Here is a 17,201-nt window from a genome sequence, read left to right as displayed (position 1 = left end):
CAATTTCTTGAGCCCACATCTGTCAGGACAAGAGGTCTAAGGTAGGTTTGACCAATAATTTTTGGATCAGTCAAATGCGCTCCTGACCACTTATATTGGTCAAAAGTGACCAAATATTTTGAAGCACTAATTTAATAGAATAGTAACAGTAACCAACAACAACAACAAAAAAAAGACTTTTTGTCTCCAATAGGCTTAGCCTTAGATACTTATGTCAAATTACAAAACAAAAACTACATCAATTAACTGAGTTATTTTAACTCAGAAAAATGTGACAATGAAATAAAGTTCTAAAAAAATGAGGGAATGGCACCATGATGCAGTCAAAAAAAAAATATAGGCTGCTGGCTACATCAGAATATTTGTGCTGGAATATTAGAAAATATTTAACTGTGGACAAACAATTGGCAGTCAATTGACTGACTTGCCAAACCGTAGTCTAAAGGGCTAATATTGCTGATGTTATTTATGATTGGCATAGTAAGTCCAGGTCTTTGTCATTTTCACACATTAAACAGTTAGAGAATCTAAAGTTGGAATTGAATACTAAATTCAAACATAAAAAAAAAAGTTATTGAGGTGAGGGAGGTGGTTTTGTGAATTTGGTTATGGTCTCCAGTCATCATTAGGTGTGAGGGACTGTTCAAGAAAACTTCCAGAGACAAAAAACAAAGCTAAAAGGACAAAACTCAAGCTTGATGTAAATGGGTGCACTCCATTTTTAGAGAACAAGATCTCTGGGATATATACTATACTATCCTATTTGTGTAGCACCTAGCTCATTTTGAACACTATTAGAATAAAAATACTAATCTTGCAGTTCATTGTGTTTGTGTGTGGGAGAGAAATCAAGAACTAAAAGCTTCCCTTTATTAATCAAAGTCAGTTCTGTACCTTATTATGTCAAAGTCAACCTGGCTTTGGTACTAGGGATTTAAGATTACTTTGCAGTAAGCATGGCCTTAATTCAGCAAGTGTCCTTCTCCATAAAGCAAAACAAACATGTTTAAATGAGCTGCTAAAAGCAGGGATAACGTACTGAAGGGTTTCACATTAGCAAGTGTTAAGAAAAATAAAATAAAATAAAAAGTCAGCTAATGGGCCAGCTATAAGGCTTAGTGAGAGAATATGAGGAAGCTCCTTTCCTCCTCTCCATCACAACTAGAAGAGGCTAGGCACAATCATCCTTTTACTCATGGGCTAACACTGCTGCCCCTGAGGGCTAACTGAAAAACAGCAAAGAAAGGTGGGGAGGGGATGGGACTATGGCCACAATTGCTTCTGATCCACCTGTACTATCCAACTGAGCTGGCATGGCTTCGAAGGGAGTGCTGTACTCTCCAGAGACTTTGAGGAAAGATGTATCTGTACAATTCCAGCCATAGTTCCTATTGAGGACTGCTTCCACTGATTCGAACAACATCGTTTCCGTTCATATCCATAGTAACAGAATTGTGACCTAAAGGCCCAATCTAACACGCTGAAGTCAATGACAGTATTTCCTTTTGGTGCAAGTTTAGGCTCTAACTGCACAACTGCTCCCTTAGCCTAGTAGATGTTCTCCTTTTGATGATACGCTCAAGTCCTGGGGATGATGGTTTGTGGCTTCTTACTGCTGTGAAGCTGAAAGTATTTGCACCTCTAATTCTACCAGAGACTGAACTTCAGAAGGAAACAAGAGCAAGTTTTCGATACTTTGCCTATAAAGGAACATTTCTGTGATGTTACCAACTGAGTACAAAATATCAATTCTAATGTACTTAATAAATCTTCCTGCTGGTGCTTTAATAGTTATTGGAAATGGAGTTACGGCCTCTGCCCTTCAAAATAAGGCAGGGGCGGGGACGACCCATTGCATTCATGCAGTATATAGGTTTGTCACGGTCATGATCAAATCTATTTGAATGTCTCTAAATCCAAGATGTTCAGAAATTTTACCAGCATTTTGCAGCACTCTTAGCTTTAATGTATATACAAACTGTCAAATGTACAGCTAGGCTATTACTTGTTTAACAGCTTTAATTACTGAGTGCTTCAAACATTCCTGTACTATGCCATCTGGTGCACAGGAACCTTAATGAATTTATAAACGTAATGGAATATGTCCTGCATTCGGAATGTCTGAAAATTAGTTGCTAACCACTAGTAAATGACAGATTTATCAACACAAGAAAAAGAAAATCAGTTCTTTTCTTTGGGTCATTAAGGAGCCAACCAATTGTTAGCTGCTGGTAATTATTGCTTAAATGTGTAGTTTGAAGTTTATAAATATAATACAATTTATCCTACATTTCCCAGTTCTGAGGATTATTTCTCATATAAGCTCCAACTGTGTTAATGAAAGCCTTTTTGAATGAAAAATTGCTGTTGAAAATTTCTATTTTCAGCCTATATTTATTTTTGTTCCATAAAGGCCTTTGTAATTAGACTCCAATGACAGGTGAAGTTTTCCAACTAGAATGGAACCAATATGAATCTGAAACACACAAATCAAATCTTTTCTAAGGTTGGGGAGAGTGCCGTAAACTTTAAAAAGTGATCTTTTCTTTATCTGTGGTTTTGACCAGAAGTGTAAATACCAAAATATCAGTAGCAATGATTTTAGAATCAGTAAATTAAACTATTGTAGATCTCACTTACACCAGGAAGGTCTAGAAATACTAATATAATTTTCTTTTTTCATGGTATTTCTAGATAGGAGCCTACTCCTGCTCATGTAAATAAGCTTGGACAATTCAGTAAAATTTGCTTCTTCATGTTAGCCATTTTTCTGGAGGGGGGGGGAACCCACCTCAGATGTATTCATTACTGAATTTTTTTCCAGAATGATATTCTTGGTCTGTAGCTCATTTATGAGCTGCCAATTGTGAGTGTTTGAAATTCAAAATTCTCTCTCAGTATTTATCCATCTGTATATAGAAGTTAATAGGAGCTTTTCCATTAATGATATATAAAATGCAAAGTGATGATCTGTGAGATAACAATCAAGTTTTCAACTATGACTGGGGAGGAGAAAGGGAGGCTAGCTTTGTGACAAATGAACTAACTGCAAATGATGATTATCTATAGAACCTATGCAATGGGTATTGGTTATAAACAAACAATGTTATAATTCAGAGCAAGTTAAGCCAATTGAAGAGGATGGCTATAATTGACTTCTGAGGGACAATGCAGAAGAAAAAGATGTCTATAATATGACTGTAGAAATATGCATATCATATAGAGCAAAGGCCAAAAGACAAGACAAGGAAAATATCCTTCAAAGCATATTTCTTGGAGGTCTGCCATAAAAGAGGACCCAACACAAGAGTATGCTAAGTCTACACTGAGTAAGAAAGTTATGTGAGCCAGAAGCCAAGGCAGGAAAAGAGAGCATCCTTGAATAGCACATTATGCCCTCAAAAGCATTACAGCATTTGCCCTTAAACACAATAGGAGCTGTACACTCATATCAATGGCAAACCTTGGTGCAGTATTAGTTCAGCTGAAAAACAGCATGACTTGATTTACAAGAAGAGATAGGAAGGACCTAAAGTTGTCAGAAAGAGGAAGTACAAACAAATCTGAGCCAAGCACACATGAAGTCAACCATGCAAAAGACAGATTATTGAAGGACCGAGGATACACTTTCTTGTAAGACACTCAGGTCAGGACAATAAAGAAAGAAAAAGCAAAGACCAGGCAAGGCAAAATGGAAATCTGTTTAAGCTGAGAAAGATTGAGGAAGCAGCATGGGAGTTTTCCACTGAAAACTGTTTATCTGATTTAGCTACACTGACTTCAGTGGTGCTACATGGATTTACACCAACTGAAAATATGGTCCCCTTTGTCTATCATTCCAGAAGAACACAGAACAAAGGGTGCAGTCACATAATAGACCATCCAGCCGGATATCAATTTCACCTGCTGTAAAAATATTGAGGATTTTGATCTCTACGTATGCTTCTCCCTGCCCCATCCACACCCTCAACCTCGTCCCTTGATTTTCAGTGAGAGGTGTTGGCAATTTAAATATCAGGCCCCCTGGTACTTAAAGTCAGTGTGTGGCCTAACTTTCAAAGTTTGGGCCCGACTAAATCAACTATTTGTATATGCCCATTGGCTATTTGTGTGTATGGGTTAGGTGCTCTCGAAGGCATATTCACATGTACCAAACATTAAAAGAAGTAGAAATGGAAGTATACTTATTAATTTCACAAAGCTATCATTAAGTTTCTGACTCCACAGAAGCCCCAGAGAATGTGTAAGGTTTTGGCTAAGCTGCGCTGATTCATTTGTACTCACGTGATCTTGCAAGGTTTCTGCTCCTGACCTTCTATTCACCCTAATACACATTATTCATCCAATAAAACAAGCATTATAGCCTTGCATTCTTTCACTAATGCGGTTATCACTAGTGCATGCCTATCTTGTGTTTGGAGTCAGAAAGGAACTAGGAACATGATTCAATTTATTTGACCAAAAAAAACAAAAAAAAACACAACAGTCTGTATTTAATAGTCAAAGTAATCAGATAAAAGCTTTTATTGTACCCCATCTCGTAGGTATGATGGGGAAAGGTTTTTACAAGTAATACATTGGTATATTAATATTGATTATTCAAACAAAATATTTAAAATTTCTTGCAACACAAATCAATGGCAAGTGATTAAGCTGTTCAAAAGCATTACTATGAAGTCTATATTTCAGAGAAATATTTAGATACAAAACTGTAAAGCATCTGTCTAAATATTTATCAGAAATTCAAGAACACTATGCTACCCCAGCTTTTCAGAAGATTTAGGAGATTTCCCTCAAAATACGCTGGTATAAGCAGGAACCATGAATGTAATCAGGAAAAATTGGGATTATGGAGTATTTGTGGCATGCAGGCATGAACAATGGCTTATGAAGGAAAGGATATTTATACTGAAATGAGTTATTGCTTTGTCTTGAGGTAAAACATCCAGCTGGTAGTTTTTCCATGTTTCTATCTTAAGTCTAACAAATTTAAAAAGACACCAACACAGAACTGAAATTAATGCAATATAGCCCACTGGTAATTTCAGAGTACTGCTCATGTGCCAACGTTGTTATATTTAAACTGTGTTCCTGTACTGTGTCCCAGAATACACTTTGGGCTATGAGATCAGAATACTTTTATCTTAAGAGCATTGCAGCTAGGTGGTGCCAGCTATCTTTCATAAGTGTCTAGGTTTTTAAATATAACCCACTGTCTTCCGTTTGGAAAGATAAGCCATTGTTATCAAGGATAGCAATAGTTTCTAGGAAAAATAAATGCATATGCTAGTAATGCTTGAGCTATGCACTACAATGCCCTAGCAGCGAGGGATAACCGTTTCAGTACCTTGGAACACATCTTTTTATATTTTAGTGGTGGCAACAAAGGGCTGTTTTCAGTCTCTAAATGAAAACATGGGAGCTACAATTTCTTCCCTGTCAATAGGCCTTTTAAATAAGCTTAGACTCTGAGACAAACCTAACCTTCAAGTTTCAAAAACATACAGCTAATTTCCACCCCACCTTTAATACTCCCAGCAATCCCCACTTCCCAATGAGTAGCACAGCAAGCATAACAAAGTCCCTTACAGCACTTTTTGGTAACAATAAATTGTAGTTCCACTATCAACATACAGGTAATTAATGATAGCACATAGAGTACTCCTGTTGTTTGTATAAACAGCACAACCTCACCGCCTGATTCTAGGAGCAAGAGGATTAGAACACTGATGCTTCCGATTTATTTGCATTTTCAGAGGCTATTATATATCCAAGTTATATTGAATGTGCTTCAAAATAAGCTTACCTAAAAGAAACTAAATTCAACCCCTAAACAGAATCTAATGCCAGTGTTACTTTAGCACAAATCAGATACTGGAAGATTGTACAGTGCACATCTCACACTTCTCAATCCTAGTGGAAAAATTGGACCAAGGAAACCAAGGAACTACAAGAAAATATTGAATAAAAGGTGGTTCACCAAATGATACAAGGAGAGGTCTAGTCAGATTGTGTGTTATAGAAAACAAGAGAAATATTTTTCCAATACTATATCACAATGGTGTCAGTCCAAACTGAGATATAAATTAAAAAAAAAACCCACATACAATACTTTGATCTTTCAAGGATAGTGAAAGCAACAGTATCTGTACAGTTCTGCCCTGCCCTGTGATCTTCTATAATGGCAAATATTTCCTTGGTAAATAACAGGCTGATGGATAAACAGTATTTTTTCCATTGAAAATTTGGCACGTCTTTTCCACATTAAATGGATGACCTCTCCCCTCAGAGAGAAACAAAAACAACAAAAATAATGTTTTTAAAGCTTAGGAATTTCCCAGAAAGTTTGTGTCCGTAATTACATCAGTTGCACTGGCAATAATTTAAGAATAATGAATGATAGCAACATTATATAGAGTCCATGCTTTGGACACAAATATTAATTACACCACTATTTTCCAGCACACCTGTATTTAACTTCTCATTTCTATTTCTTCTGATTACCTTTGAAGAACATAATGCAGGTTTCCTTCACATCTAGTCTAGGTTACTCTATTGTTGCATGAGATTGAGAAATAATCTAAAAACCATGGCATAGCAGTACGTTATTACAAATTTGAAAGCAACTCTAGGGCCTAACAACTGGAAGCATAACTACTTGGTAACTTACTCGGCAATGTTTTTTCTGTAGGCATCCTTGAGCCTTTAAACAAAGATGTAATGGGCCAGATTATCAAAGAAAGCCTCCAATTTTGTAGGGTCTGTTTTGTGAGTACAAATAATTGTGCCACAATTATACCAGGGGTGTAAAGAAGTGTCTTACCTTTCTAGCATTACTCTTTAGTTTCCCACAAGTTCATCCTTTGTTTTTTAACTCAAGGCAATTTCCTTGTTGCAGTTTGCCTCAGTTTCTCTTTTTGTACAATATGATTAGGTCATCCAGCCAAAGCATAAATTCTCCCCTCTATAGGGAAAATAAAAAAATCCACACTACAAAGTAATCCTTTAGATCTCCTCAGGCTCAATAGTCCTTCATCCCCTTTGAAGGGGATTTGTTCAACAGTAATCTTGATTTACCCTCCCAAGGCTAAACAGTTGCTTCCTTGACTCTCCCTGGGCCACAGGGTTGGGGCACTCACTTGCCATTCACAGCCTAAACCATTTCTTCACCTATTCCAGGCTTACAGTCTTGAACCCCATTGATGAAAGACTTCAATAGTCATTTAGCTTACCTAAACAGCTCTTTTAGTGAACAGTTCAATATTACATAGCCTTCCCATAGTTAAACCTTTTTAATTCTTGATGCTGGAGCACAAAAGAAGCTTTTCTGCCTCCCTCTCTGGAAACACTGGACTTAGGCCCTTAATTAAGGACAGGTGAAACTATTAGGCCTAAAGCCCAAAGCATTACTTTAATTGCTCCAAGACTTTTTTCTTCAGTTGTTCCCCCCCTTTTCTATATCTAGGCTTCTTCAGAAGCCATTAGTGACAACCTTTTTGAGGTTGTTTCCCCATTTCTCTTGTAGAGACCCTTAACTGTTTTCTGGTCTCTAACCTTTTTGAGGTTCAGGCAGCTCTTTTGTAATCCTGCTGTTACATGAGATGCACACTGCCATTAGTCCCTGTAGATGTATTATCTTTATTTAGAGATTACATTTAGGTTGGCCATACTTGACTTCTAGTCTTCCTTAAAAGGCAAGTGCGCACCCTGTTAGAAGGTGACAATGACAATGTTTAGACTTCCAGCTCTTGCTGTGTCCTCAACCTCAAAAATCATGATTCAGACCACAACAAAACATGATTATCCCCAAAATTATGCTTTTAAAAAATAATTATAGTTTGGTTTTTCTGGTCTGAGTCTTAATTTTTGGACGACTCCTGCCCATCCAGGGTGTGCTTGATAATTAGTTTTGCTAGCTCTCCCAAATGTATACAGGCAGGTGAGTCTGCTCCCAGCTGCTGGTGCCCTCACAGCTACCTGAGGGTGAAGAGTTTCCAGCTTCTCTCCCAGCCCCAAATTCTATTTAATTATATCTGTGTTCTTCCCACAGCTGCCTGTTCCTTAGCCCATCAATTAGTTATGCACTCCTCAATCCCCACATCTCCCTTGTCAACTCTATAACCCTAGCTACATATCTGCCTGTTTTTTAATCCATCCATTAATTCTGCTCCAGTCCCTCACCTGCCCATCCCCCAGCCTATTAGTTAATTATTCACCTCCAGCCCCCACATCAATTCTTCACCTCTACAGCTCCAGGTGGAGGTTCTGTGGTATGAAGCCCTGCACTTTAAGTTGCCCAAGTTTACAAAAATCCAAATAAGCCTGTTACATGACATTGTTTATAAAAATCAGCAAAAGCTGGAGACAAATGCATCATTGAAATCCCCCAAAACTCTGCTCACCTACTATCTAATATCCCACAGCACCTAAATTTCTACCAGTGAGCATGTGCCCAGCTGCTTCAGTCTAGGTGCCTAGCTCATGCCTAAGTCCCAGCAGGATCATCAAGCTAGTTGGTTTCCTATTTTTTGTCTGCAGAACCCACACAAAATGGAAGAGGACTCTCTTATAACCTTTTGTCTAGTGGTTGGGGCACTCACCAGAGAGGTAGGTAACCCAGGTTTAATTACCCCTCTGCTTGATGTGGAGAAGGGTTGTGAACTGGATCTTTCACTTCACAACTATGTGCCCTTTCACTGGGCTTTGGGCTAGGGTAGCATAACCCTCTCTCAGTCTCTCCTATTGAAGCTGTTCCATTTTGTGTAACTAATTAAATATACTTTGGGCTAGAGGGAGACTGTGAGAATCACTCTATAGTCCTGTGGCTACATCACTCACCTACCCAGTGAAAAACCCAAGTGCACATCAAGAGGAAGGGGAGAGAATCTCAGTCTATTACATCTCAGGTGAATGTTCTAACCACTGGGCAAAAGCCTGTAAGACAGTCAAAGCTGCAACTCAGAGTCAGCACCAGAGACACAAGGTGCATTTTCTGTCTTTGCAATTCTTTTCTCTCCCCTTTTGTGTGTGTTTGTCTTGTTTTGTCTTCAGAAACAGAATTGGACTTCAAGAACAAAAGCTCCAGACCATGTCAACTAACTTCTGTTTCCCCCCAAAAGGACATTTATTACCATCTTTAATATCACCTAATAGACTGACAAACGGGGTTCATAGAACCATAAGATTAGAAGGGGCTGCAAGGGTCATCTAGTCTAACCCCCACCAAGATGCAGGATTTGTTGAGTCTAAACCATCCAAGACAGATGGCGATCCAGCTGTTAGGGGGCTTATTCCTTCACCCGCTCACTTCCTTAGTCCTTCTTGCATGAACAGAGAGCAACAATACCCGGAGTCCGAAGGTGCAAACAATTCTATGTTTATTGGGGTGAACTTCCAGCAAGCATGATTCCAGTTTCCTTCCTCAGTGCCCTCCTTCCCAGCTCTGACACCACAGAGCCTTGCCTGTGTCCCTGTTCCCATTTCCTCCCCCTTAGCAAAACATGATTCCCATTCCCCGTTCCCATTCCCTCCTTACTTCCTGATTGACTGCAGACTATATAGTAAAACTTGAGTTCTGCTTAGCTATACCTTAACCAATCATTTTACTGAAATTTAACTAACCAATCCTAACATATTGTAACATGATTATTTAACCAACTATATCCCACCACCTTAATTGGTTTATACCCAACAAAATTAATTATACAGCAGACAGAAACAATCACAGAACCAGACAGAGATTATGCAGACAAACAATAGGGAAGTGGAGACTACAGTGATAGAACAATACAGACATGAGGATTTCACATCCCAGTTATTGATAAGTGAGTTCTTGCCAGACAGGGTGCTATCAAACTAAGTTTCCTTTTACATCTTCTAGGCTCTTCCCTTTCTCTGGAGGTGATAGGAATATCAGGACAGGATTGTTTTTCTAACAGCCCCATAGCACCTTATTTCAATGTGACTGGTTTGGAATGTGAGGCTGTGACCATACACTTCCCAGTTTATGGCTGGCCTCTGCTACTTAGCCGAAGGCCTTAGCCTAAGAAAAGGGCCTCAGACTGTCACAGTAAGAGAAGGCCCTTACACAGACAGACAGTGATTTTGATTCTTTCTTTTATGCCTCTATAACTAGCTAAGTGATAAGAATACACCTAAATTCTTAAAGTATAGGCCTTTACAGACAGGCCTGAATATCTATATCCTAACACTCCACCCCCTTTTTTTCTTTTTCTTTTGGGATCCTCCTGCCCAGGTATCCCTGGAAAAGCATAGGACATATGGCAACACCTTTCCTGATAGGGCCATGCCTCAAGGTGGAAGGTGTCGATATTCCATTTGTCCCACTGCCCCTTGTGTAGTATAGTGCTCTGCACTTTCTCTCGTACGGGCATACTACACCTATTCCAATTAGTGTTCCAGACTTCCCATTACAGTGGGCCCGAGAAGGTTGGGTCCGGGTTGTCTAGTACACTGCGGCGGGGGAGGGCTTACTACATTACTTATAGGTTATAATTAGTGGCTGTTTTCTAGGAGGTTGTGCCCCCCCTTGATTGTTTCCATATGCAGCGTAACACAAATACAGTTAATAAAACACCAGCTGCTATGACAATCCACAGCAACACAGAGTCCTGACCACTTCAGTATGGTCCAACATCCGAGCCACCACCAAAACACTGCCTCTCCTCCTTCGACAGGGTCAAGATCTTAATGTGTCCAGTTGCTGGCAGTTGCAACAAGCTGCCGCTGCAGGTTTTGCATGCTTTTGTCCAGATTATAAATCCATTGAATGTCGACAGAGAAATGGGTTATTGTCCAAACCAACTTAACCACTTGGTATGGAATCAAGCCGTATGCCCCGGTTTGATTATTCACAGCAATAAGATTTACAGATCCATTTGTGCACCAAAGTCCAGATAGCAGCATATAGATGTGTGTAGTTTGGTTAGGGGTTGGGGTAATTGTACCCCCTAGTAATATGTACATTTCCAGCAAAACACCTCATACATAGTACACCCAATTGTCCACCTCTTGCCATAGGCCCTTGATCCTGCTCCTCCATAGTCATAGGAGAGGGACACATCCAAACGTCTTCTCTGGATTTACACCATTTTACACACCTCTCCATTGATTCCCAGTGAGCTCCTCCCCTTCCCATTATTTCCATAGGGCTTGTGGGGCCCACCTTAGTTGCCGTTCTATTCCAGGCACCACGGTAGCTATTACACAGGTGCTGGCCTCCTGGTTGAGCATTTTGCATTCCCATACACATCTCCCCCTGCCCCCTCCGACCCCAGGTTAGCCTTTTGAAGCCATCCCCACCCACATCATGAGGTTTTTTGTTCACTGAAACACAACAATGCTAGCAACAAGACAAACACCACAGACAAACAACACAAAACATAGATCCATTGTATTCTGGATTATTGTTCCACTGGCACCAGCATGCTTGTAGAGTGTCTGAAAAACAAAAGAAACAATTTCCACCCCCCTGGTGAGGACAGATTACTGCTTAATAATAATACCAATTCCTTTTACAAATTTCCTTGCTAATTGCAGGAAAAACAGAAGAATTACCTCCAGGCTGTCCTTATTTTGTTCTATAGTCCGGCTAGCGAATTACCCCCACTCACTGGTCATTTATGAAATTCATGAGGTGGTGTACCTCAGTTTCCCCTCTTGTACAACAGACCAGGTTTGCAATAGTTTCTCTGCTGTATCAAGCTTTACGTTTATTTTCAGGTAATAGCTGAGAGACAGCTTCAGATTTCTGCTCTGTGCACACACACACACACACACACACACCTTAGGGTTAACGTGTCCCCCTTATTTTCAGGCTTGACTTGTTGATTCACCTCCCTTTTCTGGAGGGCCATAATCTGAGTCTTCTAGTAGCTTGTTTGCTGACCAGATGTATTCATTATTTGCAGGTTCTTTGTGCTGCTACTTATGGGCAGCTTCCTCCTTCCCCCATCAGCTAGGTCAGGGGTAGGCAACCTATGGCACGCATGCCAAAGGCGGCACGTGAGCTGATTTTCAGTTGCACTCACACTGCCTGGGTCCTGGCCAACGGTACGGGGGGCTCTGCATTTTAATTTAATTTTAAATGAAGCTTCTTAAACATTTTAAAAACCTAATTTACTTTACATACAACTATAGTTTAGTTATATAGTATAGACTTATAGAAAGAGAATTAAAATGTATTACTGGCATGCAAAACCTTAAATTAGAGTGAATAAATGAAGACTCGGCACACCACTTCTGAAAGGTTGCTGACCCCTGAGCTAGGTAATTTGCATCTACACAGAGCCTTTCTTGGCTTGCTTTTGGATCCAAAGCTATCAGCAGCTCAGAGACTGTCTTAAAAGGGACACATTCCACTTCCACCAGAGTTCTGCTTACTTTTCACTTTCATTTCCTGCTCCAAAACACACACAGATCTGAAAAAGAGAGCACAACCTATTGTGGCTCCTTTTGGAGCACTAATAGGATTTTAATTAAGTACCATGTTTTGTTTGCATTTCTTTTACCCCTTTTCCAATATACACTGCACACGTCCTGGGAAATAGTTTAACCTCCATAACATGATATTAGCCATATTAATTCTACACAAGGTATAACTGCCTCCCCCATGCCCGTGGAGTTTTCATGCACCTCCACCAAAGTGACAGCCTGATCCCCCAGAGCCACCCCAAGGCTCCACCACTTCCCTAGGCAGTCTGTTCCATTGTCTTACTGTTCTCACAGTTAGGAAGTTTTTCCTGAGATTGAATCTAAATCTGCTATGCTGTAGTTTGAACCCACTGCCTCTTGTCCTGCCCTCTGTGGGAAGAGAGAACAACTTTTTTCCAACTTTTTTATGACGGCTTTTCAAGTATGTGAAGAGGACTGTCATGCCTCCCTCCCAATCCCTTTTCCAAACTAAACATACACAGTTCCTTCAGCATTTGCTGAAGGCATTCTATCCCTGTTATCATGTTGTCCCTCACCTCTGGATCCTTTCCAGTTTCTCTACATCCTTTCTATACATTGGTGAACAAAATCAGTCACAGTACTCCAACTGAGGCCTAACCAGCACTGAGTAGAGTGGTACTATCACCTCCCATGACTTACATGCTTTGCCTCTGTTAATGCAACCGAAAATTGCATTTGCTTTTTCTGCAACAGAATCACATTGCTGACTCATGTTGAGGTTGTGATCCACCACATCTCTCAAATCCTTCTCAGCAATGCTACTGCCAAGCCAGTTATCCCCGATTCCATATTTGTGCATTTGTTTTCTCTTGCCTAAGCGTAGTACCTTATGTTTGTCTTTGTTGAATTTCATTGTTTTGTCTATAGTCCAGTTCTCCAATTTATCAAGGTCCAGTTGAAGTTTAGCTCTGTCCTCCAAAGTGTTTGCAACCCTCTCTAGCTTTGTGTCATCTGCAAATTTGATCAGTATGCTCTCTATTCCTACATCAAGGTAATTAATAAAGATGTTAAATAAAAGCAGACCCAGAACAGATCTCAGTGGACCCCCACTTGAGACCATCTTCCAATCTGACATCATTCCATTAATAGTTACTCTTTGTTTGCAGTTGTTTAATAAATTATGTATCCACTTAATGGTATTTCCACCAAGCCCATATTTCTCCAGCTTACTTATGAGAATGTCATGTGGGACTGTGTCAAAAGCTTTGAGTCCAGGTATATTATGTCCACCATGTTCCCCATATCCACCAAACCAGTTACCTTATCAAAGAAGGAAAGCAGGCTGGTTTGGTATTATTTGTTCTTAGCAAATCCATGCTGGCTGCTAGTGATGACCCCTTCATCCTCCAGGTATTTGCCACCTGAATGTTTTATACATTGCTCTAATAGCTTTGCAGATATTGAGGTCAGGCTGACTGGCCTGTAGTTCCCTGGCTGTTCCTTTCCCCCCTTTTTAAAGATAGGCACTATGTTAACCCCTCTCCAGTATTCCATGACCTCTCCATCATCATCCACGAGTTTGTGAATATTATTGCCAATGTCTCCAAGATTTCTTCATCTAATTCCTTCTTCACCCAGGGGTGAATAGCATCAGACCCTGCTGACTTGAATTCATTCAAGTTCATCAAAAGAACTCTTACATGTTCTTTACTTATTCTGATCTACATCACTTCACCTTTCCCTATAAAAGCTTTCTACAGCTAAAAAGAGAAAATAAGGGATATTGTTAAAAGAAAGGTTTCAGAGTAGCAGACATGTTAGTCTGTATCTGCAAAAAGAACAGGAGTACTTGTGGCACCTTAGAGACTAACAAATTAGCTCACAAAAGCTTATGCTCAAATAAATTTGTTAGTCTCTAAGGGTACGTCTTCACTACCCGCCGCGTCAGCGGGTAGCAATCGATTTATCCAGGATCGATATATCGCGTCTCGTTAAGATGCAAATCTATTTTTCATAGGAAGGGACCAGAACCACCATGAGCTCCCTTTCTTCCATGCTCCTGTTATGTAGACTGCCGTAATTTCTAAAAAGAAATCAGCAAGGAGCCCATGTCCGGAAGAAATCAGGGGCAGTATGCCAAAACTAAACCCAGGGTGACTGCATGTCATGTTTTCACACTGGAAACATTAACTCATTAATCACATCTTAATGGCTACCCAAAAATAAATCCTTAAAGATCTGTAGTTACTGGGACACAAATACTTCAAGTTTGAAAATCTTTGTTTATACTACATATCTTCCTCTAGGAAACTGGACTTTTACATCTGGCAACATTAGAAAGACTAATAGTTAAAAAGATGTAATTCTAACAATTTCAAAGGTATCTGGTGTCTTCTATAACTGTAGACCACTGTAGCTTTATTATTAATTATTATTACTTTACAATATGGGAGTGTACAAAATATGCTAGGCCCTTTTCATATACAGGAAATAATCACAATTTCCCTCCTATTAACATAGATTCCGAGATTATAAAGCGAGAAGGGGCCATTGTGATCATCTAATCTGACCTCCTGTATAACACAGGCCATAGAACTTCCTAAAAATAATTCCTCAAACAGATCTTTTAGAAAACTATCCACATTTGTTTTAAAAGTTGTCAGTGATGGAGAATCCACCATCACCTTGTTTTGGTTAAGATAAAAAAGATGGAGCTCCTTGATTCTATCATTATAAAGGCATGTTTTCCAATCCTTTAATCATTCTTGTGGCTCTTCTCTGAACCCTCTCCAATTTTTCCAACATCCTTCTTAAACTGTGAACACCAAAACTGGACACAGTATTCCATCAGCAGTTGCCAAATGCAGAGATAAAATAATTTTTCTTCTCCTACTTGAGATTGCCATGTTTATGCATCCAAGGATTGCATTAGCCCTTTTGGCCTCAGTGTTACATTGGGAGCTCACGTTCAGCTGGCTATTCACCATGATCCCCAAATATTTTTCATAGTCACTGCTTTCCAGGATATAGTCACCCATCCGGTAAGTATGGCATACAGTCTTTATTCCTAAATGTATACATTTACATTTAGCTGCATTAATATATATATTGTTTGCTTGCGCTCGGTTTAGTAAGCAATCCAGATTGTTTTGTATCAGTGACTTGTCCTCTTTATTATTTATCACTCCCCCAATAGAAATAGAACTGCTCAATGCAGATTTCCTTTTTACAATTAAATTTTGAGACCTATCAGCTAGCTAGCTTTTAATTCATTTAATGTGTGCCATGTTATAGCTCTCATTCTAGGTTTTTAATCAAAATGTGGTGAGTTGCTAAGTCAACCAAAGTCAAGTAAACAATAAAAAAGACAAAGATATTCCCTACTTCACAAGAGTGTTATTAGTATAAATATATTAGAGATTGTGAGGTGCTCAGGTACCATGGTAATAGGTCCGTATAAGTACCTAACATACATAAATAATGGGGTGAGGGAAAGGTCTATATCACAGAAGTAAAGTGATAAGGGTAATGAAAAGATTATATTTTATTAGTTACCTGTTTGTATCATTTTGTTTAAGTTAAAAACCTCAAATTCTCTTTCCTCCCTTGACCTCCACAATCCAGACCCTCTCACATTCCCCCATCCTGATTCCCAACTTTCCTCCCAACTTTCAAATGTTTCCCTCCATATGAATGAGCTGTTCACTCACAAGGTAAATAATTAAAATAGATAAAAAGACAAACCAACCTTATTGTCCACTTTTTCTTGTCACCAATAAAGTACATGGAGTTTAATGACAATAAAATAGATAATAAAAAGAGAGTATAGTGTCCTGCGAATAATCCCCCCAGATTTCTGAATCAAAGAAATCCAAAACCTCTTCCCTCCCTGAGAAGTTATTTCTCCAGATCTAAACTGCATGCAGCATATGTGGGGACAGGACTTTTGGAGGGTAGTCTGAGCTATGTACACTGTATACCCAGTGCAGGTAGTATTAATAAATCTTATAGTTATGTAGCATATTATCAAGTCTCAGTGTAAATTTAAGGAATAACTGGTAACTAGGGTCTCAGATTACAGTGGATACAGTTTTTGTGTCATGAATCATATCAGTTGTGAGATAAACCAAATAATAGAAAGTACAGAATTCTAAAGAGAAAATTATTGATGCTATAAGTCAAATGAGGTCAATATGGTGAAAATTCACAGATGGTCAGAGGCATTTTAGCCACAGTGTTCTTTCACAGTATGAGATAAAGAGAAACTAGGTTGTGAGATATCAGTGATAAATATCTCCAGGGAGAACAGTACAAAACAGACATAAAGCTCACACAATCACTGCCTTAGTATCATCCACAAATGTAATTTATTTGATGTTTACTGTTTTTTCTAGATAATTAATGACAAATAAGACTTGATTGCTGTAGTACAATTCAATACTTTGCCCTTTGTTTATAGTCCTTCAGCCAGTTTTCAATCCAAGTGTTTATTTTCAAATTGATTTGAATTAATGTTTAAAGTAAGGTTTTTGTGGCAGTCTCAAATACCTTATCTGATATATTACATTTACTGTGTTTCTCTGTAGAGCTGTTTGGAAAGCTTTCAATTGAATGTTTTTTCTGTCAGAAAAGGCTAGTTAATCAAAAGCAAATCATTTTGCCAAAAAGTATAAATTTTGACAAAAATTATTTTTGAAACACTCTCACACACCTTGACAGGAAGCATTTCAATAATGTTGAAGTGTTTCTACTCACCATTTTCACAATGAGGCATTTTTATTTTTCAC

At 39.0% G+C, this 17,201-nt stretch overlaps 1 long non-coding RNA gene across 1 annotated transcript in view; it reads right to left on the bottom strand.

Annotated features, from left to right (window-relative positions):
- LOC117873439 overlaps positions 1-16,408 on the bottom strand; it is a 34,672-nt gene extending 18,264 nt beyond the window's left edge. Inside the window, exon 1 of the long non-coding RNA XR_004644730.1 lies at positions 16,163-16,408. This is a non-coding gene — a long non-coding RNA (uncharacterized LOC117873439). The remainder of the gene's footprint in view (positions 1-16,162) is intronic.
- Positions 16,409-17,201: the final 793 nt, after the last annotated feature.

Source organism: Trachemys scripta, chromosome 2, assembly GCF_013100865.1.
Source record: "Trachemys scripta elegans isolate TJP31775 chromosome 2, CAS_Tse_1.0, whole genome shotgun sequence".
Lineage (NCBI taxonomy): Eukaryota > Metazoa > Chordata > Testudines > Emydidae > Trachemys > Trachemys scripta.
The sequence above is the reverse complement of the archived record's forward strand: the minus strand, read 5'-3'. Positions and strand labels throughout refer to the sequence as shown.